At 50.3% G+C, this 24,001-nt stretch overlaps 1 protein-coding gene and 1 non-coding gene across 2 annotated transcripts in view; both read right to left on the reverse strand.

The window, feature by feature from the left end:
- The window catches only part of LOC139049761 (latrophilin Cirl-like), a 1,359,947-nt gene that overhangs the window by 1,094,278 nt on the left and 241,668 nt on the right, over positions 1-24,001 (reverse strand). The gene's annotated exons all lie outside the window — the stretch shown is intronic.
- Positions 8,547-8,731, reverse strand: LOC135917353 (U2 spliceosomal RNA). Its single transcript, XR_011508820.1, has one exon. It is a non-coding gene; the product is annotated as a U2 spliceosomal RNA (small nuclear RNA).

Raw genomic sequence — 24,001 nt, forward strand, 5'->3', positions numbered from 1 at the left:
CGGAAATAAATGTGCTTTCTATGCACCCACAGCCCTGCGAAACCTCGTTTCGAAAGACCGATGAAGTGGGCAGTAAGGTTTACACTCGGATTCCATTGTGTGGTGCAAACGTTTGTGACTTCCGCGCTTCAAAGTACCAAACATATATACCTCTAGGAGAAAAAAAGAAAGCAGTGTGAGGGACCGATATATCGAGGGGCACGGTTGAAAACAAGTTTTCATTTCGACATTCGAGTGGTCCACATCGCAACCGTGAATACGAAGTCGCTTATAGTTGTGAAGTCTCATCACCCAACTCTCTCCATAAACACGGACTCTGTTCTTTCTGCATCACATTCCACCGGTGGGACAACGCCTACGTAAACGAGTCAATGTCGGCTTGATGAGGCATATCAAAGAACAACGAGTTCGCACCTGATGTCATCGTCATTCTCTGCGAATTTCTAACTACGTTGCCTCCGAGAAATCCAGGTTCTGTGCTTCGCAAATGCAGTTGACATCCGGCCGGGTAACAAATATACGTGGCCTATGCAAATTAGCTCTCCTGTACGCAACACCGTCTTGTGGATTGACCCAAGCTTTTTTTTCTCCACACAGCCCTCTCCGCTTTTCACCTTGCGATGTTCAATTTCTGCCCCAAAAACCGGGGATAATGGGCGTCAAGCGAGCAGTCACGGCTTCGCCTGTCAGCCGCAATGCGCCACGCCTGGACCGCGCGCGGCCAAGCCAAGCCAAGCCTGCGGAACGCGCGTGTACGTCCTCTGCGACCGAAGTGCCCCTGCCGGCCCTTTTCACGTGACACTGCCACACGTCACGCTACTCGCCCGGAATATAATAACGGCCGCGGACTCCTTTTTTGCGGCATCCGTCGCGCTCGAGCAAACTTTTTCGGGTGCGTGCACAGCGGCGGTACTACGACATCCCCGCGCGCCCACAGCGTGCGGAGAACTGGTGCAGGAAGTTGACGTCAAAGTGAGCAGCCCCGGAACAGGACTCTTCTCCGCTGTACTTTCAAAGCTCGAGGGGAAAGGGGAGAGAGCGCGTGAATAGAAGAGAACGCTGGACTCGCTCGGCCGCCAGCACGCACCAGCCTTCGCACTCGGAGAGGTGAAAGAGGAAGAGGTCATCAGAAGTTCAAACAGGGACACCGCAAGGGGTCCCCGCCGCAACACGACACGCGCTTATTGTGGCGAACCCCCCCCCCCCCCCCCTTCCCTGCACCATACGAAACACGCACACCGCTCATCGTTGCGAGTCAACGCTTCACGCACACGACCCCGTGTGAAGCGGAGAGACTCACTCAGAACTGTGCAGCGTGTTGCCTGCCACATGTGGTCATATTCCTACGAAAAGCACTGGCGCATCTGTGTTCATCCGCGATGCCTCCGCGGTGTGCGTGCGTCCGCGTTGTCGTCTGCAGTCGAAAGCGGCGCAAGCAGACGACGACGTCGCAGAAACGCGCGCTTTGAACTTACGAGATTAAAACGCGTACAAATTCAGAGCGTTGTTTTTGTCGAGTATGGGCGAAGAAAGCGCACCCGCTCATCACATAGAAACTAAAGACTCGAGTGATGCTGTATATGCGAGAGTAGGAAGCGCAGAAACACAGTCCTATTTCTTGCAGCGCAGGTATAAGGTGGCGACGTCTGGATGCATCATGCCCATCCGCGAACCGTTGCACGGTTTTACAGAGCAGGAGCGGAGCGCAGAAGCTGCTCTCCTTTATTGAAGCCAACCTTAGCTCCGCGAACCGCTTTACAACGCCGCCGAGGCGTCGGATCTCGCGATGTAAGGACGAACGGGAAGCAGCAAGGGTAAGCAGGGTGCGGTGTGGCACGTAGGGGGACACTGCAAGACGTAAAGGCATGGCCGGAGAGCATGCTTCTTAGGCGTCGTACTAAAGCCGCGGCAGCAGCAAGCAGATGTCTGCCGAGGCGCGCCCCGGAGAGGTGGTGGGGTCGAATCTCTTTTGTCATCGAAAGGTAGAAGCAGCAGAAGGCTTTCTCCGGGCGCCGTCCATCTACGCGTACCTCGGGGGCCAACGAACAGGCGGCAGTCGCTTGAATCCCCCCGTTACCCCGACCCGCGGGACCTATTATCAACCCCGCCGGCGGGGTTGGTTTGGTTGGTTGCGGCGACATTCATGGGAGCGAAACGAAAGCATGTTCACGGGGGGCTGGTACACATGTCGCGGCCATTCTCGGTCGCCATCAAAAGAAGAGCGCGCGCGTGCGCATTCGTCGCCGAAGAAAAGCTAACAAGGCACCGCACTGGTCGGAGCCGCGAGACAGTACGGCCCTAAAGAACCGAGACGGTGCCGGCGAGGACGCCACGCCAAAAGATTCAACAAGAAAGCCACCCCTGTCAGGGAACTTACTCTCTTCTTTTTTTCGCTTCGCCTCCTTTTGTGTCGAAGAAGCCGGCAGCGTCAGATCGCCCGAAACGCGGCATATGTTCGCACACCGCTTGGCCGAACCTCGGTCTTGTCGCGACTCGGGTAGAATGCGCCATTCAACCCCGGTCCGTTGTGTATGAATGGCTCGTCGCGGTGGCATTAGGAAAGCGTTCCGCTCGTGGGACAAGCTCCTGTGCCCTCTTTCGATGCGGGCGCCTTCGAATGTCCCGCTGTTAGTTCCAGCTTCTGGCGCTGGGCGTCGCCCCGGTCGCTTACACCGCGTGATAAGGTATGGTAACACGCATCACCTGTGTCGAAAGCGGAAATCCCTCTAAGATCTACGTTCCCCTCCAGCATCCCCTCCCCCCTCCCACCACCTTATTTTTCCGAACCATCGGTGCGGTTCCCGCACAGCTATGGCCGAATTCTATGCATCGGCTGCGGCAGCTCGTTCGCCTCGTGTCTGGAGAAGACGACATGCAACGACATCTAGCGCGAAGAAAAGGCGGCGGAAATCGAGTGGCCTCCGGCGTGAAATGTGCGTGAGCGCGGCGAATCATTGTGGCTTGAAGGGCGCCGGTGACAACGTCGTTGTCGACGGGAACGACGACGACGACGACTTGTTGACGCACCGACGCGAAAGTGATGGGCGCGCGCTGCGACTTTTCGAGAGCTGCCGTTATCATACATCGACGTAGCATAAGCCAGGCCGGGCGTGCGGGATTTGGAAGTCGCCATACGAGAGATACGATTTTCATATTGGCTTTGCGTAACACTACTTCGCCGATAGTTTGAAACGTCCTATTGTCGGAAGACACGCTATTTGCCAATTTCTTAGGCGTCTCCGTCACGCAAGTGAGGCCGTGAAATCGGTGGCAACTGTGCGGGGAGGGGGTGGTCACGGAAATAGTTGCGTAACTTCTAGTCCTTTCGAAGCAAGAGTGAGAATAGCGACATAACCAGCTACGCAAGGCACACTATATTCGCTTTTCTACGTGTACCGTGCAAGCAAGGCGTCACTATGTGTCGTTGCAAAGTGTACTTGCACATTTCCTACGGCACTGGACCGAACACGTACGTGTCAAAATTTTGCTGAACACCCAGTTGCTGTTGTGTTACAAAGATTGTCATGATGACTTTATTTTCTGTTTTGTTCTTGATAGAACTTTATCAGATCGCATGTGGCAGGCAGCACAATAGTGTAGTAGTTGGCGTAAATTTCATGAGAATGCGGTCTTTATATGCACGAGAAATCAAACCCCACATTTAGCTAATCAGAAAGTTTACATGACCTTTTTAACTAATTCCATGTTGCGAACTGTGCACTGAAGCCAGTGAGTTCCCATGGCGCGTCCCCTGGGAACGAATTTTAAAGTTAGCACCAGACTTCTGACAAGCGCCGTCGAACTTGAGGAGAAAACGCACTGTCGCTCTACTTAGATCACCAACAAGACCCTTTCCCAAGCTGCGCTGGAGAAAGTTAACTGGAACACCAACGCATTTCGACAAACGATTCACGAAGGGACATTTCGCAACTGATCCGAACGTCAAACTTCTTTCTGAAGTGGACATGTCTTGCGAACTTTCCGGCTCTAATTGGTAGAATGCATTGCGTACCGTAAAATGAACAGTTTAAAAATTAAGCATAGAAATAATGCAATTATGCATTTCAGTTTCTCGTGCAAGCAATGTCCTCCTCAACGAGTAAACAGCTCAAGGAGTACAACTCCTACAAACGCTTAGCTTTACTTTTACTTATTAAAAAGACACCTAGGAGACACGTAAAGTGTGGCCCGATGCTTATCGTCAGCACTCATCAGCTGCAGGCCTAAATAAAAACGATAGCCTGCTTAAACGCAATAACAACAGCGCAAGTGCGCCGTGATGCAATAAACTGCAATGACAAAGCGTTATCTAATTTCAGTCACTTACTTTTTACCGCCGGTCAACTACATGCTCCGGCATTGACGCAGTCCTAGCACCTCCGACAAAAAATCGAGACAGCCACCTCGCAGTTATCGCGAGAAGTTATCTCAAGCTTCCTTCACTATAACGTCTCCCTTACAACGCTGTAAACGAGATCCCCACATTCAGCAAACCCACAAGTCACGTATATCCGAGCCGATCCTCAAAGCACACCGCGCGGAGCGGGCTCCGTTTTCCACCGGGGGCCGCGTTTGAAAGACCCGCGAACGCGTTACGAGATGGTTATCGAACGCCCGAACCTTCGCGAGAATTCGCGTACTCCGCCACTCGCAAATGCCGGAAGGCAGGCACCGCGGACGAACGCGGTCCGACACCTTCCACGCGAATCCGGGTCCCCCCCCCGAAAGAAGAAGACGGGCGTTCCTATCGGAGCCCGCCATCTGTGTTCGTCGTCGTGTCAAATCCTCCCCGCAACACACACACACACATACGCGCAGACACGCCAATGCCGCATAACACACAGAAGAGGGGGGAGGACAGAAGCAAATGGCAGTCCTCGCCCCAGCAGTATGCAGTCACTCTCAGCGTCTACCACACAACACCACTTATCCTCAGACTGGGCAATATAGAGAGACCTCGGCAATGCCATCGGCGAATCAGAGTGACGTGACTTCTAAGCCACTCGTCGGTGCGATAAGAACTCGCCGCGCTGGAAGCGTACGAGAGCGACAAGGGGAGGAGGAGATGCCGCCACGCGTCGGCCCGGAGATCTTATCTGCCGCCGCTCGGGCGGCGGGGTTGGAAACCAGCGCCTCCAAGTGGCTCGCTCGCGTACTTCGGGTGGGAAGCGGGTTGGGTGGACGAGTGCTCGACTTGATTCGCCTCTGCTGCATCCCTGCTCCCGCTTGTATTTGACGAGCGATGGACGGGGAGGAGACGGATTCGAGATATCCGCATCAACAAACGACGAGCGTGAAGTTCCGTGCAGCAACGGCACTTTATACGGCTGCAGTCACATGCATGAGGAATCTCGCTGTGTCAAACCGCGAGATTTCTCAGGCGTTCGCTTCGCGAAGTGCACCGCCCTTCACTGCAATGAAGTCCCGGTTAATTGTTCAGATTTTGGTCAAAGCCGAAGCAATGCGCAGAACATTTAGAAACAAGTTATGTGATTAGATGGGAGGGAAGTGTATACGGCAAGTGTAAACACGGAGGATGATAGCTGATTTCTCGCACTGTCTGGGATGGCATGCCTAAGTTGAGGCTATATCGTTTACCATACGAACTGGTATTTCGTCAAGGAGCGCGGGTCTTTCGTGGATAACTGTTACCTTAGCTACTAATGCGTTAAGCCAGCAATTAAATAGATTATTGCAAGTCAAGGCGCTACTATCTTTGTGTGCCCTCTGGTTTGACTTAAATAACCTATAGACTTGCCCCTGCAGCTCGGACTCTCGTGGCACATTGATTTGGTCGTTTCCCAGTGCCGCTGCGAAGCTTCAAAGGCCGCTTAACAAAGTAACTAAGCTTCATCGTGATGTCACGATAAGTATTCTCCTATAACGACGCCCTCCGCAAAAATTATGAGGAGAAAGGTACGCTAGGCCATGTAATATGGGAGTGTGCAGGCTCCCCAGGGGCCAAGGGAGATTGACAGTAGAGAAGCCTGGGAGGCCTTGCTCCATGCATGAGCGAGGCTGAAGACGACCAGCGTCGAGCAATCAGCCTGGCCGTTGAGGCCGTGAAGACCCACCGTCCTCAATGCGCGGGGACTGCTTCGTCCTCTCCCCCCCGCCCCCCCACCTGCGTGTAGGTTAAGAGGCGGGCACCCCAGCTCGGTGGAATAATATAGCTTTCAATCAATCCATCTCCTATAGCGCGAGCAATGTCGTAATAATGCTAGTAAATTCATTTGTCTCGGTAATCCAAGCTCCATTGATTGCTTCACAAGACTATCAGGGCGTTTTACATGCCACGGTGAGTGAATAGCTGTGGCGTTCTGCGGCTAACATGAGGTCTCAGGTTCGATTACCGGCCGCTGCTACCATATTTCGATGAGAATGAAAAAAAAAATGGAACGCCTGTGTACTCAGATCTGGTGCACGTTAAAGAACCCCAGCTGTTGAAAATTAATCCACAGCCCTTCAGTAGGCTACCTCTCCCAGCCCCAGTGTTTCTTCACAACGTCTCGCGTTCGTTTGTGTAAGTGATTTTTATTTTCCTGTATTCGTCTGTGTAAGTTTTTCTTCTTTATTTCTCCCTTTACTCCATCTCTAATGCATGGTAGCCCACATGTCTATCTATCTTCCTATTAACCTACCTGCATTTCGTCTCTCTCTCTCTCTCTCTCTCTCTCTCTCTCTCTCTCTCTCTCTCTCTCTCTCTCTCTCTCTCTCTCGCAATTCAGTGCATCGTTCAATCAGTCAGAGTGCTTCACACAGCGCTCTAAAGATACCAGTCGAATGCACCATCAAGCTTCCGTAGTGCTGCACGCAACAACCGATGCGCACCGAACACGTGGCTCGCGCGAACTACCTGGCCTCGGAGATATCGGCGGTCGCGATCTCGCTGGGTGCGGCAAAGCCACATTCGCGCATTATAACGGCCCGCCGCTTCTTCTCGCGGGACGACGAGAGTGGGAGAAGGGCGGGGGGGGGGGGAGGAGCACTCTTTTCTTCCTCCATCGTAAAGAGAGTGCCTTATGTTTAGACCTAAGCCGCGTTCTGACAGCGAGTCATTCACGCGGCACTGATTGAAATCACCGATACGACGGCCGGCGGTTTAGGGAACACCGCTTCCCGTTCAGGCGATGCCGGAAGGTGAGAAAATTCACAGTAGTCTGACAATCGCGGTCGACTAGATCCGAAAGGAAGCCGACAAAAATATATATATATATTTCTTATTCTTTTTAGGAATCTGCTTTCTCTGCGCAATGTGCTGTCTTTCCCGTGTTTTTTTTTTTTCTCTCGCTCTTTCTCGCGCGCGCGTAGTTATATAAAGGTTAGTCACCCCATCCCTCTTGAATGATTACCTTCTCAGTTATGTCCATGTCTATGAACAATAGACAGTAAAAACCCCTTGCATAATGCCTAGAGAGAGAGAGAGGGGGGGGGGGTAGTTAACATGAGATAATTCTCGAGAAGACTTTGGCTTCGACATCTTTGAAGACGACGACCATGACGACATGATGGTGCGGCGGTCAAACAGAAGCGCGTCCGATTTCATATCCCGCGCAGCAGGTAGATCGAGGGTTACGGTGGTGGAACTGTCAAGAGACAATACAACATGCACTGTGTTTTTAGTCACCGCTGTGAGGTCGAACGCGACGCCACTCCGCATAGATATATATGCTTAAACAGTAGCGCCAGACGTGGTGTACTTACAAAGCGACGCGTGCATCCATAAAATTTACGAAATCGACTGGCCTCAGTCGTACGTAGTGTGATTAGCAGCTCTACGTGTTATCGCCTGCCTCCCTTTCAATTCTTTCTCTCTTTTTTTATACAGAAAAGTTGTACACGGCTACTACCCAGCGGAGAAGAACTTCAGTTTGGCCTAGTTGGTATTTACTGCAAATCATATTGACCGCAAAAAAGACGGGGACATAGGAAGAAACTACCCAGCGGATCGATGTCCGTAGACGAAAAATGGCTGTGGCTTAGGTAAGGTTAAGCCCAGGATGCGAAGCATACTAGCCTTTATTTTAGTTGTTGAACCACTGTTTAGCCTGGTGAACTGCTGTTGCTTGGCTATATTTGGTTCGGCTAGACGAAGAAACAACTCATGCATTACTTCTTCGCCTTCAAGAGTGGAACGCGACAGCGTTCCCGTCGACCCGCCAAGGGGTGTAAGACAATGGGCTACAGGGCAGCGACTACGCGCCCCGCATTGGACGCGGTGAGCGTCGAGCAAAGCAGCGTTCGGCGCGGCAACGAAATGTGCGCCTGAGCAAGAGACGCACGCCTTAGAAACAGCGCGTTTCTAAGGCAACACCGCATTCACTAGAGGCGCTTTTGTACCGCTTTGAAGCGTTGTACTCGTGGCTCAGTGGTAGCGTCTCCGTCCCACACTCCGGAGACCCTGGTTCGATTCCCACCCAGCCCGTCTTGCAAGAGTTGAGCCAAAGCCACTTCTCCTCTGTCGTGACGTCACGGTGTCACGTGATTTCATGGTCACCGCCGCGCCTGAGGAGCTGGGTTGAGCCCTCGTAATATGCTTCGCATAAAAACACGCCGCCGATCCCGAAGAGAGTGCAATACCGCGCCGACACGCGGCGGAGCTGAAGCAGGCTTTAAGCACTCCGCCCAACTTGGAAAAACAAGTTTAATACCTCGGGCCTAAATGCAAATCTCATCAAACATTAAGCTGATAACAACACACGCTACACTTCGACCCGCATCGGCCACGTCTACGTCCGCACCGCCCTCTCTTTGTCGGCGTTCCAAGCGCTTGCGCAACTCCTTCCGCTCTCCCGTGGTGGCGGTGGCATCGAACCGTCACGTGTGTCTAGTTTCCTCCGGCTCCTCGAGGAGGCGGTCCCGTCGTCCACGCGAATGTATATCAAAATCACGGCAAATCAGTCCGTAGCTATGTTCAAAATTTTGTGTCACCTCTGTGTCGTATGCTGAAAAGCTTCGCTGGTCATCGAACTTCACAGAATGGAGTGGCTCGTGATTTTTTTTTCTATCTTTCTTTCTTCAGTTCTTTCTTGCTTACTTTCTTTTATATTTGATTTACTACTATTACTGCATTCAGAGTTAACGGGAAGTATAAAAACGCTCGGTGTAGTAATCTACGCAAATTTCGGTTCGCGTAGACGGTATATAGCAAGTGCATACTTACCCTTGTTCTACTAAACGTAAGCGTTTTATTTTTTTTTTAACGAAACAACACATCGTCGTAAATTCGAATATGTCTCAAGTTTAAATAGAGCAGTATGTATCTCTGCGGTGACTTTAAAGTCTATGAACGGCTGCCTTTAGATGTCCTACAAAATGGCTTTCAGGATGACTATAGATTTCCAATCTGTGCCAGAAACGGCGTATACATTTCTATTACTTTAGGCGATTCGGAGCCGATTTCTCGAGTTCGGGAGCACGGTGGGCACGTCTACACCGTCTACACCGGTGAGCAAAAGTATACGGACCAGGGATTGCGCGGTAAAACTCATATTCCGCTCTGTCTGTGAATGCAACTTGACATTAAAGACTGCAATCGAAACTTGGCATTACGAATCTTCTGATGCACTCATCAGTTTCTGTTCATGCTTATTAAATAGGAAGAAATTCTCATTTTTTCGACGACCCTGAGGTCCGTATACTTTTGTTCGTAGGTGAACGTCATCTGTGTGCCTTCACGTTACGCTTCTTCGTACTGCATGTACTCGTTTTTCAAGAACAACATATACCAACAAGCACGTGAAGACATTCTTCTGTCATTCATCATGGAAGCATGCATGCCGAAGGCCAGCGCATTCCACGAATGTAATGAAATAGGCACCCTCAACTTCTCGCATACACGAATATTGACAGACTGCATATTAAAATAAAATGGGAGCTTCGCAATCTATCGTGCGAGTCGGAAAAGTCGGTCGCTTTCAGAAAGAAACGCTCCTGGGATGTCAACGATAGCTGAGCTCATTTCACCCGGGAACACGCGAACAAGATTCGAACCGGTGATTCCGCGAGAGTGAGCTCCCAGCATACGCCGGCACTGTGGATCATGTCCAGCTCCAGGAAGGGAGATGTGAGCAGCTGTCTCCAAGAGGGGAAACAAATCAACAAATCGTTAGAGCGACTATACGCCAACATGACGCAAAAATAGAGCTTATTGGACATTCTTCAGAGGAAAAAAAAAATGAAGGATAGAGAGTTGAGTGAAAAATGGGTCAGGTGCAATGTAAAGCCGAACCGTGCGTCTCCGCAAATGCAGGGGAAATTGAAGCAGAAATGGAGCGAATGCGTATCACAAGTGGCAAATACCCAGAAGGCATTCTTAAAAGCAACGACTAAATAAGGGCAACTATAGTCCGACAGGCTGCACCCGTATCCCCACATACCCCTTACCTTCCTTAATTTTTTTCCAGCGCTGTTCGAATAACATTCTGAGAGCATGCAAGCGCGAAGCTCCACTGTTTTACGGATAAAAAAAAACACACACACACACGAATGTCGGATAACGCCAGATACTGATGCTACTTCTGTGAACGCGCCGTTCTGCCCCACCAATATGTTCCGTGCGCTCCATTCGAGAACGCCATAGGTCGCGCAACCGAGCTGGCATATAGAACGACAGAACCGGGAACAGCGCGCGGAAGCGAATGACCGCTTGAACCTACGACTGGGATCGGGCTAACAACGGTCTCCAGCACGTCTCGGGAATGAAAGGAAGGAAGGAAACGAAGGAACAAAGAAAACGAGCAGCTAAGAAAGCTCGAGTGGGTAAACAACCGCCGTTCCCGTTACAGGGACCAGGTCACACCGAGCGCAGCTCTCGACCTCTTCCCCAATACCTCGCGCGCTTCCCCTTCTACCGTACACGACACACGCGAGAAGCGGCCGGCTCCCCCATAGGTAGAATCCTGGCACTCCTGCCCCAGCTGCTTTCTTCCCTATACAGGATGCACAACTTGAACCGTCATTCCTCTTTTCCCCTTCTCCACTGCACGCAGCTCGCAGCGGCATCTCCTTTCCCTACAAGTTACACTGTTAGAATCTGTCTCCCTCGTTGCCTCTTCCTTCCCTCACGGGGCACACAACGCACTCAAGGAAAGAAAACGTCCGCCTATAGTCGAAACAGCAACCAAGCTGCCCATCGTGCTACTCCCTTTTTCCCTGCTCCCTGCTCCCTTTTCCCCTTCAGCACACAAGCTCGAATCCCTAGTCCTCTTCCCTTCCTGCAAAGCACACAGCCGCGAGCCTACTTCCCTCCCTTCTACACCCTACACAGCACACACGGCGTTCGTCGAAGGAAGGCGACCAGCTCCTCCAAGGAGAGCAGCGGTCCAGCTCTCGATCCTGCTCGACCCCCACCACCTTTTTTCTCCCCCTACAGAACACACCGTTCGCACTTTCATCCCATCTTTCCCGCTTTTTTTGTCTGTTTCTTCCCCATATAACGGCGATGCGACGCTCGGAACTGAAATGCGGCGTCCCGCTTCCCCACCGCCGAGCAGAGCAACGAGCAGCGGCACCCCCCAACGTGAGGCGACGTGGCGCGCGCCAACCAACGCCAGCGAACGCGACTCAGGACGGGCCACCGGGGCCATTCATCTTGCCTCGGCTGGCAGCGGGCGAGAGGGAGAAAAAAAAGGGTAAATCGGGAAGCCGGGGCACACACAAAAAATAAACAACGGGAAGGACGAGGGTGGTGGGAGGAAGGAAAGGAAAACGGATGACGCCGAAAACCCGGTCGGTCAGCAGCGAGCAACAACACGCGTTGGCGACGACGAGCGGGGATTCGGAAGGCACGACGCGAAGCCTGACATTGCCGACGCTGTGTGGTGCCCGCTATGATGGGGGGCGGGTGGCGACGGCACCGTGGAACAGAAGCGAGTGGCCTTTCACGCTGGTTCTAACCGGTGGTGCGAGCGGTGGCGTTGCGAGCGTATTGCTGCACGTCGGTTGCGAAGCTGAAATACGCCGTGGACCTGTTGAAGCTGCGTTTGAAACAGCTCGCCGTATACGTGCCGACCTATTTAGGCCGCGGTACTTCTGCATCTTGCAGTCCATGCGTTGTGAGGCCGCGACATCTCTATACGCCCTCGATTCCCGCCTTGAGGCCTCCGCAATGGGTTCGTGCCTATGGCGCACGGGGTTTGACCACAGGGTCACGGGTTCGATTCCCGACACCTGACGGCCTCACTCGCAGGGGCTGAGTGGAACACAAGAGCACTCCAGCACCACGCTCTAGGGGCGTGTTAAAAAACCCCAGGTGGTCAAAATCGATCCGGAGTCTTCTATTTCGGGCTTCCTCATAGCCTTTACATTGCCTTCGGTCATCAAAGCCAATCAACCAATCAATCAATCAATCAATCAATCAATCGCTTCCCGTTTTCTCGCGAACCAGCAACTCTTGCGGCGAAAGTGTTTGCTAAAAAAGCGAATCATTCTATAGTGACGATCGGTAACCACCAAAGAGCAGCGTAAGAGGCTGCACGCTTTGCGATTTACCAGTACAGCCCAACACACAGAAATTACACAAGCCGCAGTAAATTTGAGCACGCGTCGCAGTTGGCGCATATCGCAATGTCTAAAACTGCCCGGCGCTTCCCCTTATACAAAGCAACCATACTGTATACATGCACCACTTTGGCCATCTGCCTGGCGCGCGTTACAAGGAGGATAGTGAGTAGAATACAGCGCTGCAGAGTTTAGAGAAACGCACAATCACTGGCACTCCTAATAAATCAGTCGATAAAAGCGCTTGTCTGTGCTCGTGTTAACATTGTGACACTGTCTTAACTTTGCAGCGTTGTATTCTAATTATAATAATAATAATATTTGGGGTTTTACGTGCCAAAACCACTTTCTGATTATGAGGCACGCCGTAGTGGAGGACTCCGGAAATTTTGGCCACCTGGGGTTCTTTAACGTGCACCTAAATCTAAGCACACGGGTGTTTTCGCATTTCGCCCCCATCGAAATGCGGCCGCCGTGGCCGGGATTCGATCCCGCGACCTCGTGCTCAGCAGCCCAACACCATAGCCACTGAGATTCTAATTATAACCATTCCCACAAGGGCCAACGCAAGCTTTAGTCAATCGCATCGTGTTTCCTCGAATAAAGGTTTCAGCGAGTCCCCAGATTGACGATCACGTCTTTATTTGAGGAAACGCGGCCATCGCCTCGCGATCTTGACTGCCAGCCCATAGTCTCATATGTATACCCAGATTTAAGCTGCTGCGACAGCATGTATACATACTATAACGTAACGAGACGCGTTCACTAAAAGCAGCACGACACTGAACATATTTTGGACACAACAACAAAAGAATTATATATTTTTACGTCCCAAAATTACTTACTGATTATAAAGGCACGCCGCAGGGCAAGACTCCGGAAACTTCTATCACCTGGGGTTCTTTAACGTGCACCTAGATCTAAACACACCGGTGTTTTCGCATTTCGGCCCCATCGAAATGCGGCAGCCGTGGCCGGGATTCGATCCCGCGACCTCGTGCCTAGCAACCCAACAGCGTACAGCCACTGAGCAACCACGGCGGGCATTTTTCGTAACACAAACGATCGACGACGCGGCGCCGTTTTTATGTGGAACCAACGGACGTTCGCTCCGTGGATCCCACTGCTATAGCCATTCCGGTCACACCGTACTTGGAGCGCGCGTCGGCGGCAGCGTCAACGCGCCACGCAGAGAGCGCGTCGGGCGAGCGAACCGTTAGCTCTCGGCCGATTCCTCGTTCGCGAAGTTGCTCGAGCCGTGGCCAGGCAGCGGCAGTCATCCATCAACAATGCGTCGGGGCATCTCCCACCCCCATCGTCCCTTTTCTCCGGGGCCATACTGTCTTCTCTAAGCCTTAATCAATGGTGCTGCCATGCCGGCCAGCGAGACGACGGCGAGACGCAGCCATCGGTGGCCGCTGCTGGTTCTACCCGTCTTCTCTCTCTCTCTCTCTCTCTCGGTGCTTTCATGCCGTAGAAAGCCTGATCCGGATGCGAAGCCGCTTTTCTCGTCGGAAAGCGGCTCGCGACGACCGGCCGTGGGCTCGAGCCTCGAAACCTCGACGGGTTTTTTCGAGAGGGCGCGAGCATCACTAAGGTCTTAAGGCCACACGTGCGCGCCCTGGTGGCGTTGAAGAACACCGCCCCGGAACGGTGTTCCGTGCACCGAGGTGTCTTTCCCGGGGAATTGCCGAGTGGAAAGAACACTCAATGTTGTTCCACATGCGTTCTACTTGGGGAAACGTGTTTGCGGAAATTGGTTGTCGGTTCCTTTTGTAAGTTTCCTCCTTTCTCAGACACTGCGATCCGTAAACTACTGACGCCGACTGTCAACGCGTGCGTCTCTCTTTTCGCGTCGTCTGCACCATTTGCCATGCTTTGCGAAAGTGAAGTAGCCCAGCTTCGACTTCTCCTGTTTCGAGAGAACTGTTTGTCAGCCTATAGTTTTGAGTTTGTTGAAGGGCATGTTTGCCGAGAATTAGGACGCGCAAGAAAAGTCAAGAACGTTTTGTTGGATGTCTGTTGAAAAGCATGTTGAAAGACTAGAAGTTACCTCCGAAGAAGCTAGGGAGCATCACAGGCGGCCGCACAACCGGATCATTCTCTCTTTATTATTATTATTATTATTATTATTATTATTATTATTATTATTATTATTATTATTATTATTATTATTATTATTATGATATTTTGCAGCACACGGGCTATACGTGTACATGCTTCAAACTGCGGCGTATATTTTGCTGTCGCAGCAGTCAAGTATACGCCATCATACCCTGGAACTGCCATCTATGTATTATTATTGTTGTTGTTGCTAATGGCGCAAGGGCATCCAAGACCATAAATGCGCAGCAACATCATTCAGAAGAGGAGCAATGGTGCATGTCTAATGAACGCAAGGTTTGCAGGGATCAGACAACGAATCGGCCGTTGAAGACCAGTGTAATATGATAAAACAAGAGGCGTACACGGGTGTTGGTTATTGAAATGAAGTTGGATACCGGTCAAAAGCAATATGAACATACGCAAGTAAATTCTCAAAATGCAATGGAGAAGATGATGACGAGTGAATAAATGCGAATGACGCCGAGAGAGAGAGAGAGAGAGAGAGAGAGAGAGAGAGAGAGAGAGATGTACTATGATACAGAAGCTGAGAGGTCAGCCTGAACTACTACGTTCTATAGCCTGCTAGTCAGGGTTCGGGAAGGCGAACGAAAAGGAGAAGAAAACAAAAAGCAAGATCATAAGAAAAGGCGCAAACGAAAAGTTAACAATTAACCGAAAATACTAATTACAATCTAATATTCAGTTCGAAGTATCTAAAAAAGAAAGCACAATGGCCTTCGTGGCCTCACAAAAGGAGTATTTTGGCCATGGGCCTAAAAGCAGTCCCTCTGAAAGTATATAGCCGCTTATGAATGCTTGCCAAATATTCCTCCGTGGCGTCGAGTTAGTCAGGCCACGCACTCCCGTCATCTGGGCAGCCATACTGTTGTGCAACAGCTGCAGAACTGTGAAAGCTTTAGCTTTATATCTCGATCCGCTTGTCTTAACAATGCAGTTGAAACACCGAATAGGAATGGAAAATCGTGTACGCGCGATCACTTCAACACTCTTTACCGCCAGAAAAACAGCCGTGAGGTCTCGGGCGTGCAAACAAATCCTCAGGCTCCTCTTCCCGGCTGATGCATGGGGTGGTCCGGTCGATAGAATAAATGTCTTTTTTTTTTCTTTGAAGAAGCACCCATACGGTATTTTTTGTCATGTACATCCCATCACCGACAAGACGGACTCGTCAACGAGAGTTCATACGAGAAAAGCATTTCTTTTCCGTTATAGTATATTATAACAGAATAAAAATGCCTTAGAAAGCTCTAGCTTCGTTAAAAAAACACTAAGAGATTGCATAATAAAACCACAGTAATTAACATGGGCGCCTGTTGTTGCTGTATGCGATGTTAGATATGGAGCTGTTTCCTGCGATTACTTCGAGTTCCCCAAACCACTTCGAAACGCAGCACAGCTAATTAAGGAATGCAGAAGCAGGAAAGCACATTCCAGAGGAGCGCCCAGGCAAACAAGTTGAAGGCTACGAGACAACTGCTACCGCTGAGGAGCCGAGCCACCGGGAGCAGGTGGGCCCTTGTACAATGGAGCATGATCGCCCCCTCTCCTTCTCCTCCTTAGAAGTGGATTGCCACTCTGCGAGGCAAGGCCGCAGGAGGATCAGGTGATCAAGCAAAGAGGACCAGGCGCCGACTCTCTTCGCCGGGTATGACACCATCGCACGGGCGCCTACCATTGGCTGAAAGTGGCGTCATCGGAGCGGACTCTCCCATTGCTCAAACATGACCTGACTTCCAGTGCTCGAAGGGTTTATAAGAAGCCTTCCAGAGAGACCTGAGATTCTGGGAGATTCCCTGATTCCCTGATTCACCTCTCTCGAGCTTCTTGCCGCGGGCCGCAGCGTCCGAGTTGCTGCCGGCCCGTAATGACTGTACGACTGTTAATTGACGCTCACCTCTCTGTATATAATGTAGAATAAATCCTCCCAAGTTTGGTTTTTCATCCCGAAGTCCGTCCTTCAACCCCTACAGCGAGTATCATGATGTTAGCGCGTCCGTTGGCGTTTGGCTCCAATAGCAGTCACGTGAAGTGGGATGATTTCACGGGTACTCGGAATTTTTTCTCAGCCTGGTTTACCTTCCTGCCTTTCCCTTATGGCCTCTCGTTGACGAGACTAGAATGTGCAAGTTGCATCATTCACACTGTCTATGGAACTCAAGCTTGCTGGTCACGTACATAGCACATTGTGAAGTCGTTCGGAGGCATCCCGACTGCTCTTGGAGCCGAACACCAACGGACGCGCTAACATCATGATACCACATGCAGCAACAACAGGCGTCCTGGTTAATTACTCAGGTTTTATTGTGCAACCTCTTAGCGCTTGTAAGAAAGCTACTAACGGAACACAAAATCAAACTGAATTTCGTCATGAACGCTCATCCTTTAATTCAAATATTCGAACAAAACAACAAATAAACACAAGATTGCTTCGACAACCCATCCGGAAACGCACGCTGTGACCTCAATGGCGGAGTGCAATTTTCGTTGCCTGAGTAAAACTGCTATACTCCGTTCCATACATAGCAGTGAACGCTGTGCAAGCTACATTGTAAAATAATTTACACCCTGAAAAGTGGAAAAAGGGTGTAATTGTGTCTATAACTCATACCCTTAGGGTGTTATCTATGTAATGGACACCCTAAAGGTGTGAGTTATAAACACATTTACACCCTTTTTCACTTTTTAGGGTGTAAATTATTTTTTTAAAAATTAAATTATGGGGTTTTACGTGCCAAAACCACTTTCTGATTATGATGCACGCCGTAGTGGGGGACTCCGGAAATTTTGACCATCTGGGGTTCTTTAACGTGCACCTAAATCTAAATACACGGGTGTTTTCGCATTTCGCCTGTAAATTATTTTACAGTGTACGCAAGAAGTTAGGTTAGTTAGTTAGGTTAGTTATCACTCCGTGCGTTCCGTTTATGCTTCGTCCATGCTTCGCCGCGCGTCCACAGCATTCGCTCGCGCGAGCATGCACGTGACGCTGCCGGCGACGGGTTGCAAATGAAAAGCACTGAAAATACAAGCAAAATGAAAAACCATCTAAAACAAAGGATTAGCGGCCGTATACCTCAGTGCGTTTGTTTCTAAGGATTACAACTTGTTTCATTCAACACTGAGCCTATGTCAAAAACAGTTGCGCATAACTGCGGCCAAACAAAGAAAACATCGAACTATATTCAAGTGCGAACGAAGCCATTGCAAGATGTCTCTCTAGCCTCCGCAACGTTTACTGCTATGTGCGGAACGGAGTATAGTATTAGTGGTTTGTGCGTATGGCTATCGCGAGAATAACAACACACGAGTTGTACAGGTGGTGTCAAGAATGGCGAGCTGTGAAAGAAGATTGCCACACAGTTACGACAGGGCGACACGACGCGCACCTCTCCCTCTCCGTCGCTGCAGCTGGGAGGCGTTCAAAGAAGCGGCCTTTGCGCTGGAATCCGCCGCCTTACTCCAGCCTCTTCGACATTGTGACGGAACTAGTTCGGTGTGTGAACAATGATTCCGGAGTTCCCCAACGCGGAGCTGATTTGACACGCATGGACAAGCTGCCGTGGGGACGACGTATTTTGGAGCGTCTCACGCTTCGGCCTAGCACGGAACAACGAGCGACCCTCGATCGGCGCCGATAGTTTCCCGGAACGGCACCCCGCGCGGTTGCCTTTGTGTACAGAGCGCGGTTGCCTTTGTGTACGTAAACTGGTCTGCAGAGCAGCGGCGAGTTGGTGATGAGTAAACGAACAGTCGCCGCGTCGTAGGACCGGCGCATCGAGTGTATAAAAACTGTGGTTGTGCGCATGCTGGACACACTTCTCTTGAGCAGTCATGTTAGACTGAGTCACTTCTCTCATGCAGTCATGTTGGACTGATACTACTTTTCTCAAGCAGTCATGTTAGACTGAGTTAATTTCTGTAAATAAACCCTTTTTCCTCGTTCTCGATGAGAAACAGTTCATTTCATCAACGATCTCAGCGTAATAAGTTGGACGACGGCATGGGCCAGCTACCTTCGAATTCATGCCGTACTCCAATCTTCGCAAAGGACCACGGACGATGGGATTGAGCCCCCAATCCTGACAACTGGCTGACAGCGGTGAGATGGACTTTGCGACATGGCGCTGTATCTGCGGTGAGTGCTTGGTTTTTGCTTTGACTCTCTAGGCTTCATTTTGTGGTTGTTCTGTTTAGAACAGTAGGGAAGCTAGATTGTTGTGTGTTAGCTAGATTGTGTTTTCCTAGCTAGATTTAGAGAGCAGAATCAAGGCAGTAAAGCAGCAGTCATGGAGTTAAGGACACTGCTGAGAGACGAGTTGTTGATTGTTGGTGAGGAACTGGGCCTAGATGTACGCAAGGAAATGCTCAAATCGGAATTATTGGAGCTAATTTCCGAAAAGGCCAGTGAGGAAGAAATTGAAATGGGGTTTGAACTTCTGAAAAAGAGAGAAGAACGAGAGAGAAAAGAACAAGAGAGAGAGGAACGCGATAAAGATCGCGAGTTAAGAAAAATGCAACTGGAACTTGAAAGCAAACGTTTGGAGATGTCTCAAGGAAGTGAAGGCGCTCTGGGACGATCAAGTGAGGCAGAATCGTACCGCATGGACAGGCTATTAAAGCCATTTGAGGTCGGGACCGACATAGGCTTGTTCCTAAGCAATTTTGAAAGGACTTGCGAAAGGATGAACTTCGGCCCGAGTACATGGCCACAGCGGTTGCTGTCTATGTTGCCGTGTGAGGCGGCGGAAGTAATCGCCAGACTGAGTGTGCAGGATGCATATGATTATGCAAAAGTTAAGGCTAGTCTCCTGAAGAAATACCGCCTTTCAGCCGAAGCTTTTCGGCAAAGGTTTAGGAGCACAGGCAAGAAAGATAGCGAGGGCTATCCGGAGTTTGCATATAGCTTAAAGGCCAACCTAGTCGAGTGGCTTAAAAGCGCGGAAGCGTACGACAGCAGAGACATGATCATTGAATGCATGTGTCTAGAGCAGTTTTACAAAACCATCCCCCAAGCTGTGAAACTGTGGGTGCAAGACAGAGGTAATGTAAACACTGTGGAAAGGGCGGCTGAATTAGCCGAAGAGTACGCAACCCGTAGAAAGTTGAACGCCGAGGAGGAAAACTGGGACGGTCGAAATGGACCGCGGAAACCATTTCCGTTCAAAAAGGGTGCGCAAACTAGACGATCCGAGCCTGTAGACATGGCGGAAAAGCCCGCAGAAAAGAGCGAGGAGAAACTTAACGGAGAAACCGCACAAAAAGAACAGAAAAGAAAATTCAAATCTTTTAGACCAATTCGCTGTTACAAATGCCACAAACTGGGACATATAGCTGTAAACTGCGAGAAGTCTAGCGTAGTTTTTTCCTACGTGGAGGAAAAAGATGAGAATATGGAACTTTTAAGTCCATATCTCCACGACCTGCAAGTTAATGGAAAACCATGCCGAGTGCTAAGGGACAGTGCCGCCACGCTGGACATTGTCCATCCGTCTTACGTGATGGTAGATGACTTCACCGGAGAAGTAGCATGGATAAAACAGGTTGTAGAAGAACACAGCGTGTGTCTGCCCATGGCCAAAGTCAAAATCAGTGGACCATTCGGGGAGCTAGAGACTGAGGCTGCAGTTTCCAAATTTTTGTCACTGCAGTATCCCTACATCTTTTCGAATCGCTCGAATCAGTTACTGCGTGACAGAGGGCTCAAACTGGGAGAGGGCATAGTACAGGCATTGACCCGAGGCCAAGCTCGTAAGATCGCGGCGCTTTCGGCTGAAAATGCTCAAGCTCCTCCAGCTGAAGCAGAAAAGGCGATAGCTTCAATACCCGAATCCGAGCTAGGCCCGAGGGACAAAAGAACAGTTGAGGAGAGCCTGCCAGTTGACCAGCTCAATGAGAGCGTAGCACTAGAGTGTCAGAGTTCTAGCCTGCAGGAAGAGCAAGCAGACGCGCTCACAAGCGAGACAGGGTCGTTATTATCACCGGCCTCAAAGAACTTTGATCAACTCTTACGCGTGGATAGAGAGTCACTGGCAGCTGAGCAAAAGAATGATGAGAGCTTAGCAAAATTACATGACACAGCTAAAGAAGGCATTGCTAGGCGCAACGTAACGATACATGAGAGAGGAGGATTGTTGTATCGGCATTACAGAGATCGAAAGGGTAGGATTTTAGATCAGTTAGTCATACCTACTAAGTATCGGGAGGACCTTTTGAGTCTTTGTCATGGAAATGGGTGGTCCGGCCACCTAGGCATAAACAAATCAAAGGAAAGATTGCTTATGGAATACTACTGGCCTGGCTGTTTCAAAGATGTAGAAAACTTTGTAAGATCATGCGACGCCTGCCAGCGTTCTGGTAAACCAGGAGAGACTTGGAAAGCTCCACTGAAGGTAGTGCCCTTAATAACGGAGCCTTTCAGACGACTGGTAATAGACACGGTATGGCCTCTTCCAAAAACAAAATCAGGCTACAGGTACTTGTTTACCATGCTGTGTCCGGCTACCAAGTTTCCAGAAGCAATCCCTTTGAAAGAGCTCGGCTCCACCGAAGTAGTAGACGCGCTTTTGACAGTGTTTGCACGAGTTGGGTTTCCAGCCGAAATTCAGGCAGATCCAGGGTCAGTATTCACGAGCGCACTGACTTCCACATTCTTGCAAAAGTGCGGGGTAAAGTTAATACACAGTTCTGTCTATCACCCTCAGTCAAACAGTGTAGAGAGGTGGCATTCGGTGCTTAAGCGAGTTTTGCGTGCGCTCTGTTACGAGCACAAGGAGGACTGGGAGAACTGTCTGCTGGCAACTTTGTTTGCTTTGCGAACGGTTCCACATGAGGCGACAGGGTTCTCACCAGCAGAACTAGTGTATGGGAGGACACTCCGGTCTCCACTGAGAATGTTAAGAGAGATGTGGGAGGAAAGAGGGGAGAGTCCAACCGTGGTTGAATACGTGCTAAATTTACTGGAGCGGCTAAGCGCAACCCAAGAACTAGTCGGAAAGAACATGGCACTAGCTCAAAAGAACGCCAAATTCTATTATGACAAGAATGCGAGGCTTCGTACGTTTAACGCCGGAGACCAGGTAATGATCCTCAAACCTTCAAGCAAGAACAAGCTGGAAGTTCACTGGGACGGGCCCGTTAGAGTGTTGCACAAACTTTCAGATACTAACTATGCTTTGAGAATGCCCGGTCGCAGGAAGGAAGTGAGGATATATCACTGTAATTTGATGAAGCCGTATGTAGAGCGGAGCGGAGTCGTTAACTATACCGTCAAAGAGCCGGATGGCACTAGTACCAAGTTTGACGAATATAGGGCGACCTCCAACTCTGAAATCGGCCTAGAAGAAGTAGTAGAACACTCGGTAAGCTCGCACGCTCTAAAACCCGAGCAGCTAGATGAGCTAAAAGGGGTGTTAGGGGAATATCTCGACAGATTCAGCGATCGGCCGGGTAGAACCGAACTGATAACGCATGAAATTGAGCTGACCTCTGCCGCACCAGTAAGATCAAAACCTTACAGGGTGTCTCCAAGACAGAGAGAGATTATGGAGGCAGAGATACAGCGCATGCTAGAGTTGAGAGTTATTGAGCCCGCTGAGAGTGACTACACGTCACCGCTAATACTCGTAGAAACCCCTAACAAGGACCCTCGTCCGTGTGTTGACTACAGGAAGTTAAATGCCATCACTAGGGATCAGCTGTACCCGATACCCAACATTGAGGAACGAATTGAAAGAGTTAGCGCTGCTAAATACATTTCAACTATAGATCTCGTGCGGGGGTACTGGCAAGTTCCCCTTTCAGAAAGTGCCAGCCGCTATGCCGCATTCATCTCGCCTGTAGGCACTTTTCGCCCTCTCGCACTCAGCTTCGGGCTGAAGAACGCGCCGTTTAGCTTCTCTAAGTTAATGGATATTGTCCTAAAGGACTTGCAGGAGTTCGCCTTACCTTATCTTGATGATGTGGCCATTTTTTCGGACAGCTGGGAACAACACGTATCGCACCTCAAACAGGTGTTCTCACGGTTGAGGGAAGCCGGCTTAACGATGAAAGCGGAAAAGTGTAGGTTTGGTTGTTCGCAGGTTACTTATCTGGGCCATGTTGTCGGTCAGGGCATGAGACGGCCGGCTGAGCTGAAAATAGCTACGATTGGAGAATTTTCTCAGCCGCGCACGAAAACGGACCTTCGTTCATTTTTGGGACTTGTGGGGTACTATCAACGGTACATTCCGAATTACTCGCAATTGGCAAGTCCATTAACAGACGCCCTCCGAAAGGGAGCACCGAGTAACGTACACTGGGATAAGGACAAAGAGAACGCTTTCCAAAGTTTGAAAACGCTATTGGTTTCTCGCCCTGTGCTTCGCGCGCCAGACTACACAAAGGAATTCATAGTTCAATGCGACGCAAGCGACAGAGGTATGGGCGTGGTACTTAGTCAGGTCGGCGACGATAACGAGGAGCATCCTATCCTCTACGCCAGCCGTAAACTAAATGTAAGAGAGGAAGCCTACAGCGCTTCAGAGAATCAATGCGCTTGTTTGGTTTGGGCCGCCCAGAAGTTGTGTTACTTGTACGGAGCGAAGTTCATCTTCGAGACCGACCACTGTCCTCTGACGTGGCTCAATCAAATGTCACACAAAAACGGCCGCTTGCTCCGATGGAGCCTCACTCTCCAAGAGTACAACTTCTCCGCTAGATATAAGAAGGGAAAGTTGCATAGCAATGCGGATGGTTTGAGCAGGCTAATTTGAATTCTGCGTTTGGGGGTCCCGCCTAAATTTTAGGGTTACTAGTGTTAATTTTATTAAGCGAAGAAGATCCCCTCTCATTTGGCAGGATTCCCTCCATGATTGCTGAATGTGTCAGCAGGAATTTGCTTCAGAAATTGGCATAGCGAAATGCAGCATTTTTTTTTTGTTTCTGCACTTATGTTGTTGGTTTTTTTTTTTTTTTTTTTGAAGCCTAGCGAGTCTAAAGTGAGAGCCAATGCGCGTCATCTCGGCGCAGAGCCGTGTTGTGGGGTTCATTTTGCAGTTGCCTGTCCTTGGATGTTTTGGGGCGGTGACATCAACGCACAAGTGGTCGCTGCGAGCCAAGACATCAATCCCCCCCTGACCAGCAGCCGTTCTCTTCCTGCCTAGCGGTTCTCAGCGCTAGACAGTCGAGACTTTCCGGGCCCTGGAGGCGCTGTCAAGAATGGCGAGCTGTGAAAGAAGATTGCCACACAGTTACGACAGGGCGACACGACGCGCACCTCTCCCTCTCCGTCGCTGCAGCTGGGAGGCGTTCAAAGAAGCGGCCTTTGCGCTGGAATCCGCCGCCTTACTCCAGCCCCTTCGACATTGTGACGGAACTAGTTCGGTGTGTGAACAAT

This window comes from Dermacentor albipictus, chromosome 9, assembly GCF_038994185.2.
Source record: "Dermacentor albipictus isolate Rhodes 1998 colony chromosome 9, USDA_Dalb.pri_finalv2, whole genome shotgun sequence".
NCBI lineage: Eukaryota > Metazoa > Arthropoda > Arachnida > Ixodida > Ixodidae > Dermacentor > Dermacentor albipictus.